Consider the following 20,914-nt stretch of genomic DNA (forward strand, 5'->3'; position numbering starts at 1 on the left):
AATACTGCAAGCCAGCTGATTGCCGCGGGCAGGAGGCGGGGGGAGGAGGGGGAAGGCGCTGATCCGCAGGGTCTGCCGGCGGGCGGGAGGTGCTGTTGGGGGGGAGGGGGCGTAGGGAGGCTGCCAGCTGTGGAGAAAGCAGGCAGCCAAACAACGTAATAGTGGAGCATTGCACAACTTTAAATGAGCATGTTCCTTAATTGATCAGCAACATAACAACGAAACAATGTTAACCGGGATGACTAAGTGAGGAGTTACTGTATTAGCAGAGCCCCCTTAGTGTAGATGCAATGTACACCAACAGGAGTTTTGCTGCTGGCATCTAATTCCTTGAATGACATTAGCTATGCCAACAGAAGCATTCCTCTCTTGGCAAAGCTGTGTCTGCACTGGAGGTTTGCCAGCAGAGTTAAGTGGGTGGCGGCCAGGATAGGAGGACCCAGGCCTTCCCTCTCCACCTGGTCCCAACCCAGAGCCCTGTCAGTGGTGGGGTTGCCCGCCACCAGCTTGGCAGGGATCCAGCTGAAACATACCAAGCTAGTCTCCGGTTCTCTAACCACCTCCCCGCAAAAACTCTCTGGGTTACTTCCTACCCACTTCTCCGCAGCTTGTGGTTTTGTGGTTCCCCCAGTCCCTCCTCCCTCTGCGGCACACAGAGCCTAGGAGCCGTGGGTTGCTGCCATCTGGCTGGCCTCTGCGTTGTGAAATGTTGGTGGTCCTTCAGCAGGAGCCTGCAACACACCTCCTTCCTTTCTGGCGGTCAGCCCCAAATGAAATGGGCTGCTCCCTTTTATACCTGGCCTCCAGCTGGAGCATGCCCAGCAGGGTCAAGGGGGCGTGGCCCCCTCAGGCCAAATTGAGGAATTAACCCCGCAGTCCCAGTGCGGGGCATGCACGCCCTGTCATACACTCCCCCCTTTAAGAGAATGTCTGGTGGTGGTTCCTCTCCTATATCCTCACTTCCCACTTGGGAAAAGAAATCTGTGTTTCCCCGGGCCTTATTGGGTCAGTGGGCAACTTGAAAATCAAAGAGCTGGAGTGAAAGGTACCACCTCATGACCCAGGGATTGGCCCTTCATCCTATTAAGCCATTGAAGTGGCGCATAGTCAGTGACCAACTGGAAGGGGTTCCCCAGCATATAGTACCTAAGGGTGTCAATTGCCCACTTCACCTCCAGGGCCTCCTTCTCTATTGTTGAATACTTCTTCTCTCGGGAAAACAACTTCTTGCTCAAATAGAGCATTGGGTGCTCCTCTCCCTCAACCTCTGGGACAGCACTGCTCCCAATTCCACTTCTGATGCATCAGTCTGTAATATGAAGGGTCTGTTGAAGTCTGGGTGGAATAGGACAGGTTCCCTAGTTAATTGGTCCTCCTGGAAGGCTGTCTCACGCTCTGTTGACTACTGTATCTTGCAAGGCTGTGAGCTCTTCATTAGGTCGGATAAGGGTGCTGAGAGCATTGCAAACAGGGGTCGGCACCATCATGTTGTACGATGGACACATGACAAAATTACCATACTTAGTGATGGAAATGGGGGGGGAGGTTATGTCTTTCAGTCATTCAACCCATCAAATAGCGCAAAATTTTCCACACTGAAAAAAATCTAGTAACCTAGCTAGCTAATAAATAAATACATACATAAATAAATAATAAATTCAACTCACTTTAGTGTTTTTGAATGTACCTCACCACCGCAACTACATCAAAGTCCTTTGTGTTCATTGTTGAAGTTGCAATATGTCGACAGGCATCAACCCGACAGTTCTCAAGGCGATTCCTTGTGGATGTTATGTTTGAGTTCATGTGTCCGAAGCCTCATTCGCACCAACATGTGCCAGGGCTCAGTGTCAGTAAAAGAAGTGAAAGCCTTGCCAGGTCACTGTATTCACTCTCACTTGACTTAAACAAAAGACACCATAATTTGATAACATTACTGTCACACCGGTCTAAGGTGAAAAGTGTCTTGACCACGTCATCCTCCCAGTACAATGTATACTGCATTTCAACCTTGCTGAAGTCAATGTGCTTTGTAAATTTTACTGAAAGGTTTTGAATTTCTGAGAGTGGTGGCTTTTGGTTGCAGGGGTCCAAGTAAAGCATGCTTTTCACCACGTCTTTTCAGGAGGTCTTTCTGGCCTTGAATGCCTGTTCAAGTTTCTTTGCATATTCAATGAACGTTGCTTTTACCTGAGCAATCTCCGTTCTGGCAAGTAGTGCTGCTCCTCACACTCCCTGAGCATCTCTGTGACCTTGGCACTAGGGACAGACAGGTTGCTTGGAGATACGAAAGATTCCAGCATAGAATCCTCATTTGAAGGCTGTTTAATCGGCTTCAAAATGACCTTGCAGTACTTCTCCAGAGAGCAGTATGCGTTGTACAGATGAGAGTTCTCTTTCTGCAATGCCAAATTCATTGCTACAAGAAGTGGAAAAACCCAATTCAGGAAAACTGAGATACAGAAGGAATTTAGGAGACTGTAGCGTGTCATAGATATTCTGGTAACCTGTTCTATAATTTAGTGACCCATTCCCAAATGACTCTCTCTCAAAGTATTGCACTAGAGAATCCCGTAGTAACTTGAACCTCTCAATGCAGGCAGCCAAACTTAACCAGTGAAATTTTTTGTAGCTAACCAGATTTGAATATTCCTCTTCATTCAGCTCACAGATCTGTCTATACTCCTTTTTTCTTGAAGCCCCACTGAAATGTCTAAGTGTCACTTTGATCGTATCTTCCACAAAGTCAGGTACGACTGATTCAGCGTCTCTAGCCATTAAGGCCTGGCAATGGGTCATACAGTGCTGGATGAATAAATCATCATAGCAATCTTTCAGTAGCTTTGAAACGCTTTCATGTGCGGCTAGCATTACAGATGCCGCATCCGATGTAAATCCCACAATTTTCTCCACAGGGTACTTGTTTTGGTCATTTTCCAAACAATCAATGATGGCTGCATTCAGATTTTCAGCATTACAGTGTTCAGCTATTTCAACTAAGCTCAAAAACTTGGAGTGAATTTCACGTGTCTCAACATTCACAAAGCTTTGGTAAATAATAAGCTAACTCTTGTCACTGTGGTCAGTACTCTCATCACACATTACGTTAACAAACGGAGCATTTCCTGCTGCTTTAGCAGTTTCCCTGTAAAGATAGCCACTTAAATTCTCAGAGTTTTTTTGCCACAGTTCTGGCACTGCAGTGCAGTCTTTGAAAAGGAGCAGATTTTGGGTCAATTTTTTTGGCGATTTCTTTGAAGCTGACACCTGCTGTAAATGGCAATTTGGCTTTTGCTAAACTGTAGGCCAGGCAAAGATCATTCTGTGCATCTTTGACATCCCAGTTAAGAAAGTCAGTTATTGACTTTACCTGGCTTTCTCTTTTGCTTTGGCCTCCTCGATGAATTTGCCCTTCTTTACACTCGACATATTTGAAGGCTTGGATATTTTTTTGCACCACTTCTCAGCATGGTTGCATGCTACAATTGACTTGAGCTGTTTTATTACTTAGCCACATCTTATGCACTCCATAAAACAACCTGTGGGTCTTCCGAACAGAAAATATTCTCTTTCCCAAGCTGGGTTGAACGATCTTTTTTCCGAATTCAGTGCCACGTTGTGCACATTTTCCCTCCCACTGGAATGAGGGTAAAAAACGCAGACAAACATTGAATGTAGCTAATGCTATGTCTGATTAAATAACAAAGCCTCTTTTGTTAAGTGTCAAGATTCTACAGTAACCATAGTGACTGTAGAATCTTGGTTTCACTGTCACTTTATGGAGAGCTGTAGATGCCAGATCTGGCCCATTCACATCGTAATTGGAGATGTTCCTCCCATATGAGGCTGTACAACACTATATTATCTATGTAGCTGCTGCATACGGGTGGTGGAGTTGCAGCAGCCTGTCCATAGGTTGTTGGAATGTGGCTGCGGCCCCATGCAGACCAAAAGTCAACAGCATGGTGGGAAAGGCCGGACTTGGTGCCATAGCTCTTCTTGTTGCTCTGGGTCTAGTTCTACTCCAATTGCGACAGGAGTTGGGTCTATGAGTTTGCCAGCCAGCAGGCCCAGTTCAGGTTTTGGGGGATACGGGGTGATCAGTAAGCCCTCCTGGGTCTTTTGCTCCTTTAGGAGGCTTACGTGATAAGTCTGGATTTCTTTCTGTTTACCAAGCAAACACACCTCATAATCTACTGGTCCTACTTGTCTGATCACCTTAAATGGCCCTTGCCATTTGGTGAGCAGTTGGGACTCGGTGGAGAGTAGCAGAACAGGACACTATCTCCAGGTTCGAAATTGTGTCGAAGTCTCACCCCTTGATTGTAGTGGTGTGCCTGGGTCTGTTGTGCTCATAGGAGGTTTTCTCGTGCCAACACCCCAAGCTTCTGGAGCTGCTCCTGGAGCTGCAGTATATAGGGGATTGAGCCCATAGCCTGTGACTCCTGCTCCTCCTAGGTTTCCTTCAGGAGGTCAAGTATTCCCCGGGGTTGCCGCCCATACAGTAGTTGGACGGGTGAGAAACCTGTAGAGGCCTGGGGTACATCACGCACTGCGAACAGCAGGGCTGGCAGCAGTTTTTCCCACTGGCGTGGGTCATCTTCTACGAACTTCCTAAGCATGGACTTCAGTGGCTCGTTGAATCTTTCCATGAGGCCGTCTGTCTGCAGGTGATATATGGAGGTCTTTAGCGCTCAGATGTCCAGCAATTGACATAACTCTGCCATCAGTTTAGATGAGACATTGGTCCCTTGATCAGTTAGTATCTCCTTGGGAATTCCCACCTGGGAGAAGATTTTCAGGAATTCAGCTGCTATGGTAGGTGCTGTGGTTTTCCATAGCAGAACTGCCGCAGCGTACTGGGGCATATAATCCACCACCACTAGTATGGATTGGCAGCCGGATCTGCTCTTTTCCAAGGGCCATACCAGGTTCGGGCCAATTCACTCAATGGCACCCCAACTATGGGGAGTGCGAGCAAGGGCACCTTTGGTACCCCTTCCAGCCAGCCTGTTGACATTCTGGACAGGCAGCACAGAAGTCCTGCACTTCACAGTGGATGCCGGGCCAGAAGAACCTTTGGGCCACTCATTGCAGGGTTGTCTCCCTACTCAAGTGCCCTGTGCACTCCGTTGGACTAATAGCTGTCATAATTCTTCCTGAGTCTGGGGCTCATGGACCACATGGTATAGCTGGTCTTCATGGATCTCAAATTGGAGTCCCTGGAGAGTCTGTTGCTCAGCGCCCCCTTCCGGGTCAGGGTTTATCACCTGCTCCCAGGCTCCATTCAGGGTTTGGTCCTCCCATTGTTCCTTCATAAAGTCCCCTCCAAGCTCCAGTCAATCACGCGTGGCTGCCCTGGTCGTCCTGACTTAGGAGAGGGATATTCGGGGGGGTACTGGGTTTAGGAGGAGGGGGACCTTCCTCCGTGCCTTCCAGTCCCTCCTGCGCTACGGGCCCTCTCTTTAGTGGGCGGGCTTTTTCTTCGTCTGGTGCCTGAAGGCTCCAGTCCTGCACAATCTTGCAGAGCCCCTGCCAGTCCCGTCCCAAGATCACGGGGCCAGCGTCAGGGCCAGTCCAACCCGGCACATTTCCTCCTGGTATTCATCTGCCAGCCGTATCCACGCAGCTGGAAACAACCGTACATCCCTGTGGACACACTGTAGGAGTATGGGGGCCCCCACTGGGTTGGGAGACTCAATCAAACTGGCCCGGACCAGCATCTGGCTACAGCCTAAGTCAACCAAGGTGGTCACGGGGATCCCTCCACCCGCAAGGTTATCGGGAATTTGGTGGGGCCTTTCCAGTGTGCCTGGGAGCCCGCGGTCACTGCTTGGCCATAGCTGCAATCCAGGAAAGGACAGTCACAATGGAAATGCCCTTCTTGGCCACACTCATAACTCTTCCCCCATCCCACCCCTGTCAGGGCTTCCATGGCTGGGCCAGCCAGTCTCCCTTGAGAGCCGTTTTTCCCTTGACCGGGGGTCGAGTCACCCTGCTGTCTTCTGGACGGTGCCCCCGTCCCACCAGTTGTCGTCAGTTTGGGATGGGGGCTTAAACTCCCGAGCTCATGTGGGCTAGTGACTTGCTCTAATGGTTGGCCTACGTCTCGGACCTTTTACTTTGCGCCTCTGACCCTTTGGTGCCCAAATAGTTCTCAATCAGGGAGACAGCCTCCAGTGCCAACAGCAGTCCTGTAGCTTCTGGGACATGGCCCTAGGCCGGGTCCCCAGTGGGTACCATTCCCAACATAACGGTTGTTGGTAAGTTTTGGGAGAAACACCCATCTGATCAAGAATGGCTGCCTTGACCTTCTGGTAATATAATGCATCCTGTGGATCTAGTTTGTGGTAGGCTGTCTGCGCAGTGTCGGTCAAATACAGTGCCAGCAGCGTGGCCCAGTATTCCCTTTGCCACCGAGCATCAGTGGCAACCCCTTCAAAGGTTACCAGAAAGGCCTGAGTGTCATCACCGGCCATCTTGGTCAGCCATATGGGTAGTCCTGTCAGGCCCCCCATCAGTATGGGAGTCCAGTGGGGGAATGGGCCTCCATAATGTTGCCATTTGTTGCATCAGGTGCTCCTGTTGGGCCTGCTGTAGGGAGGACACCTCCCGCAGTAGCTGCTGCTGCTGCTCCTGGGCCAATTGCTGCTGCTGCTGAACTGCCATCTGTTGTAAAAGCTGTGCTTGATGCTGATGCTGCTGGGCCGCCTGTTGCTGCTGGCTCTCCAGCATCCATTTTAGGACCTTCTAGGCTTCCATCCCTCTAGGTCACAAGGGTACTCTCACAACCAAAGGAAAGAACAGTGATAACAAAAGGGAAAGGAAGAAGGGGAGTAACGGTTGCAGACCTCCCTTCCAGTGGACCTCTCAGTAGGTCCCGATTGGTGCCCATATTCTCTACCAAGTTGTTGCAGGTCATGCACGCCCTGTCCCCTTTTGGGATGGGGCATGGGTAATTACAGGCCCTAGTCAAGTCTGTGGGACCCCTCTGGGTCTTGGAGTAATGTGGCCTACCAGTCAAAGTCAATCTACTCACCCTCTCTATCAGGGCTGTGCGGCCTAGTGTCCAGAGTCAGTAGAGCTCCAGCACGATCAGGGCTGTGTGGCATAGTGGCCAGAGTCAGTAGAACTGCCCTCACATTCAGGGCTGGGTGGCCTAGTGGCCAGAGTCAGTAGAACTGGCCTCACAATCAAGGCTGGTGAGGTGGGCCGCTACCACAGCGTGGGTGGCAGCCAGGATAGCTTGTCCCAACCTAGGGCCCTGTCGGTGGCGGGGTTGCCTGCCACCAGCTCAGTGGGGATCCAGTTGAAACATGCCAAGCTAGTATTTGGTTCTCCAACCACCTCCCCACAAAGACTCCTGTGGTTACTTTCTACCCACTTCTCTGCAGTTTGTGGTATCGTGATTCCTCCAGTCTCTCCTCCCTCTGCGGCACCCAGAGTCTGGGGTCATGGGTCACTGCCGTCCGGCTGGCCTCCACCTTTCTGAAGTACTGGCAGTCCTTCAGCAGGAGCCTGCAGCACACCTCCTTCCTCTCCGGCAGTCAGCCCCAAATGAAATGGTCTGCTCCCTTCTATACCTGGCCTCCAGCCGGAACATGCCCAACAGGGTTGAGGTGGCATGACCTCCTCGGCCCAAAGAGAGAAATTAACCCCTGCAGTCCTAGTGCGGGGCATGCACGCCCCATCACACAGACCAAGGAATGAAGTCCCAGACTCAAGGACTACTTCTGAAAACACCCTGATATCAGCTCCCTCCCATTTTTGTATAGCTGAAGGGGGTGCTTAGCTCAAGTGCCCCAGAGAGTAATTGTCATGGGAATGCATGAAGAGAGAGAGAGTCTCTCTAACAGCTGGCACCCAAACCAGAAGGGGATTATCTAGTACCTAACAGGGAACCAGGTGGCATTGGCAGGGGGCGGACAGGTCGGGAGGGCTGCAGTGGGGGCTCAGATAACAGGCCTATAGGTATGCATGCAGACACTCCCCCTAGCAAAGGTGGACCAGCTATTTGTTTAGGTTGCATAAACACCATGAAAATGGAGATGGGTGTTGACCCTGATTCAATTTTTCTCACTTCACTTCCCGCTCCAGCTGAAGAGGCACATGCCCGTGTCAGCACCTGCACAAAGGGAGAAAAGAAACAGCGGGAGCCACTGGCAATGCTGCTGCTGGAGGCTAACCGAAGCAGAGCACTACACGATGGTGACCCACACTGAGAAGTGGCAATGAAGGAAGACGTCAGAGGGGAATGTAGTTCCTGGCATGCTGGCCATCTGCATATGTTAAAGAGAGTTCAGGCTCCAAGATTTAGATTTCGGCCCCTTGCTAGTTTAAATGTGGCTCTTTAACACAGATTAAAAGCCAGAGACACAGGAACTGCCCACTGTACTGCAAATAGAAAATTACTGTGCGGTTCAGCCCTCCTTGTTCCTCGGTCACCCTCGTCACTTAGCAGCCCCATTCTGTTGTATACTGCAGCCTGCTCAAAGATTCAGGCACCTGCAGAGCTTGGCTGCTGCAAATGTTAAGCATGACCTTTGTGATGCCAGAGGTTGAATTACTTCAGGATACCATCAGTTAACAAAGGAAAATGAGCAGGAGATTTTCGCAGCTGCGAGCAAGCCTGGGAGGAAGTGTGCTCAGTAAATCAGGCAATGCCAGCCGAACAATTGGAGGAACTGGCTAGAGGAAATGACTAATCTCAGCCAGACGGGACAGTGCTGGAGAGGCTGATTAAAATAAATAACGGATCCACAAAAGCTAAACTGCAAAGGTAAGAGGGAGGGGCTTAGGTCAAACTTCTGTGAACAGAGGTTGCAGGATGAAGGCTGATAGGTATCCCCCACTGCCTATACAGATGAGTGGCACTTCAGCTGTGAGGTTATTGCCACAGGTCTGGGATATTCGGCCAGCGCTGCTCCAGAAGGGGTATCTCTTGGGGCTTGCATAGATTGCAGGGATGTGATCAGAGTGCCAGTTGTAGGAGCATTTCCCAATGCTGCCTGACAAGCATGCCAGCCAGTGGTGGATTAATAATTTTGCCGCCCCTAGGCCGGGAAATAATTGCCGTCCTGGCCCCGCCCCGACTCTGCCCTTTTCCCACCCCCATTCCAACCCCCTCCTCAAAGTCCCCACCCGAACTCTGCCCCCTCCCTTCCCCTATTGGATCCCTTCCCCAAATCCCCGCCCCCGGCCCCGCCTCTTCCCCCAGCGCGCAGCGTTCCCCCTCCTCCCCCCTCCCTCCCTGCCCCGCGAAACAGCTGTTTCGTGGCGCAAGCGCTGGGAGGGGAGAGAAACAGGACGTGGCGGCACGCTTGCAGAGGAGGCGGAGGTGAGCTGGAGCAGGGGGGCGGGGCGCAGAGGGGAGCTTCCGCCCCTGCAAATTTGCCGCCCTAGGCCTAGGCCTTGTCGGCCTAGGCAATAATACGGCGCTGATGCCAGCCAGTGGAGTACAGGGCCCAGTAATCACGGCCAGCAGGTTCCCCACCAGCAGAGTGGAGGGTGGGATAGACAAAAAAAGACATTTGCCCTCTCACCGTTGCATTGTCCCAAAATGCAAATAGAGTGCCATGATGTCAGGCTGTCACACACACTAGGCTGTGGCTCTCTGTGACTGTGTTCAATCACATGGCTCTTGGAGTGCGGATCTGCTCTGAAAGTGACAGTGAGGCTTCACTCATCTCTCAATGTGCTTGGGTTACAAAGGTAAAAGGCAGCTTCTCTAACTGCCGTGCCGGTCCTGCAGACAGACCACAGTCAAACTAGGCTCTTGCCATTTCATACATTATCACCAGTCAGGAAGGTTCTGCAGGCCAGGCCCTCGGTTACACCTGCACAACCCTTTGTACAGCTGGATTTTAGACAACAGTTCTGTTAACGAACAGGGTGGAACAAACTTGTGCTCAGTCTTCCTTAGTTGTGCTGGCTCTGCAAGACACACAAGAGTAAACAGCTGTAAAATCTACCTTTCTCCCTGAAGTCAGCAGCCGTGACACTGAATTCACACAATTCAACTGATCTGTTGGGTGAGAAAGGGAATACCAGTCACTTTACAGACTGGAACTGAACTTCCAGGCTTAGATATTGTTTCCATTACAGAGCATATTTCTGTTTAACATTCAATGAATGTTTAGATGTGATAGTGGTTCACTCAAATACAGGTTCTTCACCTTCTCCTGTCCTTTCGAAACAATAGGGACAAATTAATCCTTGGCCTAGCGACACTGAAATTAAAATGTTTTCCAAGTGACTTTGATGAAGAGAAGAGTCACACAGCCAGTGAAGTAAAACCCATCCTCTGTTCCCTTCACTACTGCTCAGATTAATACAGAAATCCACTTTCAGGAGAGAAAGAGCTTTACTGCCTTGTGGGTTCAGCTAAGAAAACAACGAGCCTGCAGAGCATAAACATTCGTCTGTTATCACACTCATTAGCCTCAGCTTCAAAGAACCCAACTGTGTTTATACAAAATACAGGAGAGTTTGCTGAGTTTATTTTAAAATAGGAGCTCTAATAAACAGTACTTTTATAAAAACAAACAAAAGAACATAACTGTTTCTGCCTTTGTTTTATAGAAGACTCAAAACAGAGCTCTCTCCTTTGACTCTAGAATAAATGAGTTTGTTTCTTCGCAACAGTTATCCCCCTATATAAAATGTATTGTTTAATAGCTTTGATCTCCCTACAGGCAGTACTTGAATTTGTTTCAAAGTTCCTTATAGTTAAATGCTACCACATGCTATAAAAATCTCTATACAGCCTTTGCTCTTAACTACAGTAAATTGGAATTTGAAAGTCATGCTGCCAAAATAGAGGGTGGTGTCCTTCACACAAGCTAAACACTTTTTCCATTCCTGCCCTGTTCACAGTCACCGTGCAACTTAGCAGTCTGAAGTTTATACAATAGCCTTTATGCTATATACAGTAACACTGCAGCCTTTCTGTGGCACTGGGAAATGCAGAATAAATATATCAGCCAAAACAGCAACAGCTATTAAAGTCTTTCTGATCCTTGTTAATCCCTCAGCAACCTGGTTATACTTGTTTATAAAACCCACAAATGCTTAGACAAAAAAAATGAAGAAGAAAATCAGCAGTGTGTGTGAAAAATCCCCATGCAGTGTAGTCTGATGTAATGATGTGGGGGCATGGCACTTTCAGGATAAAGAATTTTTTCCATTTCAAACTTTTTCCTGAAAGTGATAACTCAATATTCTTCAGAAGCTCAGTCAGCTGCCATAAGTCCGTTACAATTTCACCTTCTCTACATATATTCCAGACACCATGGTTTATAAACAGGTATCCCTGTACAAATGATTACATGACTCCTATTTGTCACATAATTTTGTCTGCTTTTAAAGATGATAATGTTTATTTGTATTGTGGTAATTGCTGAAGGCCTAGCCTTACTTTGCTAGGCACCATAAAAACATATAACCGATGGATGGTCCTTGCCGTGAAGAGTTTGCATCTAAAATGCTGCATCATCTCTTATAGACATAATCTTGATATCATAATTTCCATTCCTGTGTAGTTTAGGAGCACTGAGTGGTAGCAATCTCTTCCCTTCCTGCAGATCTCCTAAACTGTTCAGGAGTGGAACAAAACATTGTCCAGGCTTAGAAGTAGTTCATGGCATGCTGCCAGGGTCCATGCCATTGCCATTTTTAGAATGGGCTACTCTATTGCAATAGCCGCAGGGGCCTGGGGCTGGAGCTGGAGCGAGACAGGCAGCTAAGCTGATGCAGTGTCTGGCACCCCTCTTTGGTATGAAGACCTCAAAATCCCAACTTCCATCCATCCTGAACCTCCCAAGCCAACCCAGTAGCTTATGCACTCTCCCACAGTCTACCCCCACAGGCACTCTGGATTATAGTTTAACTTTTGGGAGACCACATAACATTAAAGCAAGGAACACAAGTTCCTTTGCAAAGCCTCAACACACACACACACATGTACTTTATCCAGACAGCACAAGAGTTGGAGCTAGGCAAAACAAAGCTTCTGAATACAGTCCCCCTTAGACTGGTTTCACCCCTGTTCTGAGTCTCTGGATTTGGTTCAAGTCCTTAAGGGAGACCAGGTCTTTCCTGCCTCCATTCTTTCTGCTGAGACTTCTGATTCTGGCAATGACATGGCTCCCCTTGCTTAAAGAGCATGTCATTTTTAGAAACAGTGACAATTTTTCTTTGGTCCTGCATGTCTGCTGGGGGAGGGATGGCTCAGTGGTTGGAGCATTAGTCTGCTAAACCCAGGGTTGTGAGTTCAATTCTTGAGGGGCCATTTAGGGAACGGGGGCAAAAATCTGTCTGGGGATTTGTCCTGCTTTGAGCAGGGGGTTGGAATAGATGACCGCCTGAGGTCCCTTCCAACCCTGGTATTCTATGATTCTAACCCTGTATGGGATTGCTGATCAAGAGATATGCCTCTAACTCCAGAGTAGAGCTAATCGATGTTGATGGCCATGGTTCAGTTTCCCAACATAGCATGTTTTCTGCTACAAAAATGGAAGTTCAATCCACTCTGAAGGTTACAAGTAAATGCTATAAAACAGAGGAATTCATATTTGGACACAGACATATTCCCCAAACTGTCCCAATGCATGATCTTTGAGCTTCGTTAAAACACTGCTTTTTAGTATTTATTTATTAGTGTTCAGAATATTTCATATCATACTAAGTAATTAAATTCTGTACCAATAAAACAAATTCAAACTTCTATTAGTAATATATTGTAGGATCATACTTTGTGTTTTGGCCCTCATGGCGATACTTAAAAGACAAAGATGAAACCCCAGACAAGACAAAGTACAGCTCTTCAATCTTGGCTGGCCGCATGGGGCTAGGGCTGGGAAGAGGTGGGCGGGCAGGCAGCTTCTCAGCTTAGGGGATGGGATCTGGGGGGGGGGAATGCAGAGTGGGGGTGGGACCTATGGGGAGGGGGTGGAGCCAGAACGGGGCACCCGCTGGCAAAACCAAAAGTTAGCACTTATGTCACAAATTGTCACCCTTGTGCTTCCCCTCCACTTTCTCTATTTCTTGGCTGTTTTTGACCCCCAAGACATATGCATAAGGCTACGATTTTGTCACAGAGGTTATGGAAATTGTGAATTTGAATAAAGTCTGTGAAATCTTGGAAATGGCTGTAAAAACTTTTGATTAGGCCACAAAAGCAAGTGGCATTGCAAGCCAGTACACAGAGTTGCAGTGCCACTTAAGTTGGCTGTCTGCCCCTCTGTAGATGGAAGCAGAGGGATGGATGGGGCAAAGTGAATGGTGTTACAACCCCATGTGCTAGGTTCCAGTGGCCGGAGCAGAGAGCTGGCCCGAGCCCCATGGGACAGGAGCTGCCGCTGCAGCATGAGTGCAGGGTAGACTTGCTCTCCAACCCCATGACTCCTTTGGGCTTCACCTTTCAGCACCCCCACTATTCTATAGTGTATGTTAATGTAGAAAAAGCTACATTATTTGGTGACCTTTCTGTGACTTAGCACTTTTTTCCTGCACCACTGCTGTGAAATTTACTAAAAATTTCCTTGCCAAAATCGTAGTCATATTTATGCATATCGACTGCTTATTAGAAGACATCACAAGTCACTCTGTGGAGGCTGGTTGCACTTTGCACCAGCTCCCTTGATGTATAAAAGGAATGAACCCATCATTCACACGTCAACCAACTGATCTGCCAAGCTACCTGACTCTGTCCTTCTCCTGGGTAAATTTGCATATCATTTGGCTTATGGCTTGTTTGGCTTTCTACAGTGTGCAGACTTGAAGCTTCCTTGGTAAAATAAAAGAGTCCATGCAGAGCACTGTTAGCTCTCTCTCTTTTCTACAGCCTTTTGGTGTGAGGGAGACACTGATTGGCCTTGGCAGATTTAACACAGGACAGTACATTTTCCCAAGGCAGGTCGTGTGGCAGTGAGAAAGTGATTGAACTTTCTGCCATGCAGTCTGCCCTAGGAGCAGTTAAGTGTTTTCTTTGGGTCAGGACTGGCACAAGTTATTTTCTCAGCATGTCTTCAGGTTCCATGCTGCATAGGGATTGTTCTTCTTGCATGAGTTCTTTTTCCTTTGGGCAGTCTCTGAGGATTGTTGGAGGTGTTTACAGTCACTTTTCCACAGTGTGGTTGCTTGTTGTTCTCTGGGGCTGGAAATGCAAGGATAAGTTCTCTGGATTGATAAAATATGTGGGTATACTACCTGCTTGGCAGGAATGGTGACCCACCAGGAATTCCTGAGGAGAAGCTTCTCCATGTTTCTTTCCCAGTTTCTAACTGTATATCACCACCCTGATACACTGCCCACAGTGGCAAGTTTCTTGTGAATCTTTCAGCATAAGGGCCTGGAGTGCTGAAGGCAGCTTTGTCCTGCAGTGGACTGAAAACAGGAAGTAAGAGACCATCTTCAAAGAGGATTAGGATATTAACTTGATTTGTTTTTTCAATTTATGCAATTCTTATACTTTGCAGCACTGATGGCTCTTTGGAGAAGTTTCAAAAATTCAATTTATTAAAAAAAAAGCAATTAGCGCTTACTCCTGCTAACTGTTAAAGTACGAACAACTGATCCTTCTTCCATCTGCCACCCATCTTTGACCCCAATTTCTTACTTGGGACACAAACAGGAATAGCTCAGAGGGGGAAAAACAGTGGGAGAGATATTAAGATTCTGCACTTGTGTTAGAAATATAAATCATCTTTGAAGTATTCAAGTTTTTTTGGCCTCATTAGAGAAAGAACTTTCCCAATCAGAGTAAGGTCACATTGTTGTTATTGCTAGAAATGTACTATTATTCTGGCTGCTGGAAACTGGTATTTGTTCCCACACATTCCACTGGTGATGTGCTAACGGTAACATTTGATGATAAGCTTATTAAAGAGGGGAAAATATAGAATCAGAGTGCATTAAAAAGACAGAGGTAGATATAATTACAATCCCTGCCATGAAAGTGTTACTTTCAGGGAAATATGAGAACAAAGCTAAAGAGAATACACCACACAGTGGTCCCAACTGTAAGCAAGAACATGTTTTAACTTAAATAAAGCATGTGAAGAAATTAGGAGACCACGGTAAAAAAAGAGGACTCTACTCTTGTTCCTCTTGTATATCTATTTTCTTGTCTTCGTTCTCTGTTTTACCATGTTACTACTGATTCCCTCCACAATGTCTTATTGCAGGAGGTTCCTCCTGTGCTGACTCAGCAGCATTTGCCTCACACACTTACTAGCTGAACGACAGGAAGTGCTGAGTCCCTAACATTATGCCGGAGGACTGGTTCATTAGTAATTCAGAGGAAAGAATGCCACCTGCTGAATCAGCACAACTTGCTGCAGTACTGAGATCTTCCCAGAGGTCCTCAAGCGGATTAGACTGTGCAACCTGAAAAGATCAAAGCTGGAGGTGGTTTATACAGCTGTGAGGTAGATATACAGCTGCAGGCCAGATATATTTGAATTCAGTGTCAACGAGACAGTTAGTTTGTTTTTATCAGATGAATAAGCAAAAGAAACCATTTGTTCAACTTTAACTGATATTAGTCTTGAGAAAAGAAGTCTAGGGGAGGGTGAGCCTGATAATAGTTTTCCAATATGTTAAAGGATGTTATAAAGATGATGGTGATCAGTTGTTCTCCATGCCCACTGAAGGTAGGATAAGAAGTAATCAGCTTAATCTGCAGCAAGGAAGAACTTATCATCATGGGAGTGGCTGGGGTGGAGGGACTAGATGACCTTTCAAGGTCCCTTCCAGCCCTACATTTCTATCATTCTAAATTAAATATGTGCAAATCAGACTGGAAACTCTTGAGGCTGCCTGCCTAATAGTCTAGCAGTCCTCCTCCTACTGAGCTCCTGGGAGAAATAGTAGTTTAAACACAAAGTCCAAACAAACATTCTAGAAACCAAGAAAGTTTCTGCCTCCAATCTGTAGTCATGTCTGCACATTCCATTTAGCTCCATGTGCACAGAACAAAAAGCCCAGTTCCCACTACAGATTCATCCACCCCCAAAATGCTAAAGCACGGGTTAGTTGTTGCATCTTCCCAACAGCGACAGCATGACTTTACAGATCTTGGATAATCATTTTTAACAAATCCTGCGCATCAAAGCAGAACCTTAACTTTAAACAAGATCATCCATTGTCTCCAGAATCCTTTATTGCAGTCTGCCCTATGGAGTCCTCCTAATCCCCATCTTTCTGGATTTGAAATTAATTGCTCAGATAACATATCCAAAAATATGCAAACCAGGGGAATTTTGCAGGATACATTGAAGATCTGCCCCAGTGCTTTATTCTGCAAAACTTGCTTTTAGAAGGAAATATATATTTTGCTCCTATCCTTTATGTGGTCATTGGCATCTAGTAATACAGTTCAACTCTCCAGGGCCAAAACATGTGCCTTTAGCATTTTAATGTGTGACAAAGATCCAGAATGAGAGAGAACAAAAATATTCGAGAAACTATTTCAGTAATTGTGGAGGGAAGAAGGGTTAAATAAATAAAAAAGAGCTTTACACTTCTTTTTCAATGTGTTTATCAGCAGTGAAAAGATAAAGGCCTGCATGGAGTGGAAGCAAACTTGGGTCTAAAGTTAGCAGTATACCTTATGGTAAAGAATAGCTGAGAAATGCCCAGAATAAGAGACCTTTCTCTTCATATTTAGTTCTTCTTTAAACATGTAGGTATCCCAAACTCCCAGGACCAGCTCCCTCTCCAAACTGGTACTGTAAAGCATAATATTAAACCGGCTTTCTTCCTGCAATCTGTTATCCACAATAGTAAAACAAAATTTACTGACTTGGACACAGTCATCTCCAGCTCCTTTTCTAGTGCACTTGTTCCCAGTTCTGAGTTTCCCAATCTGGCTCTGATCTTTTAATCACAAATGTTCATAACACTGATGTTAGATGCCAGGGGGTCTTCTCTTTTGCATGCAAAAACTTCTGTCAGTCTGAAGGGAGAAGATCTTTCTGGAAATTGAGAGCTACCATGGGCCTCAGTCTTGAGAGAGAGGAAGTTGGCACTGGAGCTTTTTCTGCCCTCAAAGGGGTTCTTGTATAGAACCAGTACTATTCCTTTTCTATTCACTGGTCCTAGACTAATGATCAGAAAGAAAAATTAGCTCCCCAAATCCCAACATGACTACCCATCTACAATGACCCAACAGCACCATTGCCACCCACATGCATCCAGCAGTCATAGCATCCAGCAGCACCACCCTTCAACACTTGGGATCAGCTCTTAACATGAGTGCACAATGTATGTGCACTAGAAGGCGAAGAGGACAATGAGAAAAAGTTGAGTAGGTATCTGCACTAGCAGCAGACCATGTCCATTGTGGCCTATATTTGTAGCATAGCATCCAAGCTTGTTTCCCAGCCAGTACTCCTTTGATCTGCAGTACACTAGGGAATGAATATTATATTGATCTTTGAAATCATCCATGAAGACAATTCTGCTCTCCACTTCAACCAATCTACTTTTTTCCAGCATATTCTCTCACTAATATGCTTTGATCATTTCCACAAGTTATTGTGGAATACAAGCATTCACGGGGAGAAAATAGTTCTGTTGCTGCCTGATGAGATGAGGGCTTTTAACACTAAGGGTATGTCTACACTGCAATTAGGCTCCCGGGGCTAGCTTTGCCAGCTGACTCAGCCTCGTTGGGCTCGGGCTAAGGGGCTGTTTAACCGCTGTGTTGACATTCAGGCTCAGGCTGGAGCCTGGGCTCTCGGACCCTCCCACCTCACAGGTTCTAGAGCCTGGGTTCCAGTGGGAGCCTGAATGTCTACACTGCAATTAAACAGCCTCTTAGCCCAAGTCAACTGGCAATGGCTAGCCACAGTTTTTAACTGCAGTGTAGACATATCCTAAGATGTCTAGATACCTTCTTCAGCTGTTTGGTTAGTGCAAATATCACTAAGCTAACTATGTGGGATGGAACCTTTCCCTCATTTCAATAATGGAAATGTGCTGAAGCACACAATCGTTTTTCAGTCACTTATTCAGCAGCACACAAAAAATTATACTAGCACTGAAACGTGCGGTTGATCTCCCACTAAAGAACACAGGCAACTGGAGGTACTTTGACTTTAATATTGATCATGATTTTTCATAATTTTAATTTCATTTCTAATTGTTTCTTCAATCCATCCCCCTTTTGTACGCTCTACATTGGTCTAGCCTAGAACCGGTCAGGAATTTTTCAACTAAACTTTTTCTCTTTCCCTTCAAAAAAATGCCGATTCATTGAAACAAACTGTTCATAAAACAGTGCTGATTTAGACGAATCTCCCAACTCAACATTTAAAAAAAAAAGTTTCAAAAATCATATTTTGTTTCAACATTTTTGAACCAAAAAATTCCAGTTTTCTAGTGTGAAATTACTTTTTAATTAGAAATTGAAGGTAATTAGACTGAAAAATGTTTTTTAAAATGGTCAAAATCAAATCAAAACATTTTGAAATAATTGAAATTAAATGTCTGGAGTGACCCAAACTGAAACAAAATTTGGTTTTTTGGTTCATGAACATTTTAGATATTTTGACACTTCATCCTGATTCAGGACATTAAAAACATTCAAACTCTCATAACTATTTGCAAACTGGAAAACCATTTTCTGGATAGTCCTGTCTAATCATATTACCAAGGGCTAACGTGGTCTGTGCAATATGTTTTAAACTAAAAGAGTGACTTTAACTGTTAGAAGATGAGAGTAGATAGAGTTGGGGAAAAACCACCAGTACCATATTGCAACTCCTTTCAAGGGAAGACATAGTTCCAAAGAAAGAACACACCACATAACAAATTCAGTCTTAGCCAAAAGGCTCTTTTTGGGTGTAGTCACATACTGAGATTTATTTGGCCACCTAAAGCAAGTCAACATGACTCTTTCAAAGGTACTTGAAAAATATAGTGTCTTGCATGGTGACAGGTTTCAGAGTGGTAGCTGTGTTAGTCTGTATCAGCAAAAACAACGAGGAGTCCTTGTGGCACCTTAGAGACTAACACATGTATTTGTTTTATGCCCAAATAAATTTGTTAGTCTCTAAAGCAGGGGTCGGCAACCTACGGCACGCGTGCCAAAGTTGGCACGCAAGCCGATTTTTCCTGGCACGCGGCGTGGGCTGAGCCGCTCAGCCCCGCCGCCACTCTGGAGTTCCCACTGCCAGCTGCCAGCTCCTGCGGGACCCACTGCGGGTCCAAATCAGCATCTGCTGCTGGCCTGTGGGGGAAGGAACCCCAGGCTGGCAGCGGGCTGAGACCCCGCTGGCAGGAGCCGGCAGCCGAAACCACAGTGCGGGGGTCGGGCTGAGCCGCTCAGCCCGCCCCGCTCTGGAGTTCCCGCTGCTGGCTCCTGCCAGCCGGGGTCCCCGCGGGTCCCACTCAGCACCTGCTGCCGGCCTGGGTGAAGGAACCCCAGGCTGGCAGCGGGCTGAGACCTCAGCTGGCAGGAGCTGGGGGCAGAAACCCCAGAGTAGCGGCAGGTCGAGCCAGTCACTGCTCTGGGGTTCTGGCTGCTGGCCCCTCACCAGCAGGGGTCTCTACCGTGCAGCTCCACTCACCTTGCTTCCCGTTGGAGGCTCTCTTGCAGACAGGGTCCAGGCCTCCAGCCCTGCTCAGGCCTACCAGCCACCTACTCCACTCACCTCAGCTGCCAATCTTGGTTTCCAGCCCTTGCTCAGCCTGCTTTCAGGCCTGGAGTCCCAGCAGGCCACCCTTTACATATAACAGTAGTTTGGTTATATATTATAGACTTATAGAGAGACCTTCTAAAAAGCGTTAAAATGTATTACCAGCACGCGAAGCCTTAAATTAGAGTGTATAAATGAAGATTCGGCACACCACTGCTGAAAGGTTGCTGACCCCTGCTCTAAGGTGCCACAAGGACTCCTCATTGTTTCTGAAAAATATACTTTTCCATTTTCACTAGTGTCCCTAGCCTCTGCGAGGGGTCAGGGGATGGATCACTTGATGATTACCTGTTTTGTTTATTGCCTCTGAAGCACCTGACATTGGCCACTGTTGGAAGATAGGATACTGGGTTAGATGAACCTTTGGGCTGACCCAATATGGCTGGTCTTATGTTCTTATTGTACATCAGTGTGAATGTTCTAGATGAAAAGCCTTACATCGAGGACTGGATTTTAAAGAGTGGTACTGACCTTAGTATTTGTGCACTCAACTCCTCCAGTGTCCCCTATTGAAAAGAACAGCTCCTGGTACAACTGTCATTATCTTTCAGTGTTTCTCACGCAGTGGCAAGCCAAAGAGTACTAGAGATTATTTTAAACATATATATCCATTTGTTGTGGTCACAGAAACAAGCAATCCCCACCAACCTTTGTACACTTGGGAACTGATTCCATTTAGGGTGATGGGGCGGCTTGCCTTGAAGGCTATTATATTTCCTTCTGTGCCAGTCTCCTGGGTTCTGCCTAGTTATATACTTGTGCTGATTGGGTCTTTGAATCATTTTCAGTGCTTTGTGGTTTTGGACTTTTACTGTACAGTACATAGATGCCTTGTGAGAGGTGGCCTGTAATTGGGTTAAACTGTCTGATTTTAACATAAGTATTTTAACACTCCAGCCTTAGTATTTAACTCAGCCTTCATGAAAAAGTACTATAGATTTTAATGATTAATTCAATAGGATTCTACAGAAATTACTCCACAATTTTATAGACTTTAATAAAGAATAACAAAGGAATTAACTTTCTATTAAATTCAATAGGATGGTTAAAAAAAGCCCTATGTCAAACTTCTCATTTTGTATTCAACCTTATAAGAGCTTTCCTATCTCAAAAGTTAAAATTACACACTCAAACAGCATGTAATTTAATTGACAACTTTAACAGAAATCTTAAATCCTCAGGCCTGGTAGGCCGAAAATTAGACACCGTCA

Source organism: Trachemys scripta, chromosome 2 (genome assembly GCF_013100865.1).
Source record: "Trachemys scripta elegans isolate TJP31775 chromosome 2, CAS_Tse_1.0, whole genome shotgun sequence".
Classification (NCBI taxonomy): domain Eukaryota; kingdom Metazoa; phylum Chordata; order Testudines; family Emydidae; genus Trachemys; species Trachemys scripta.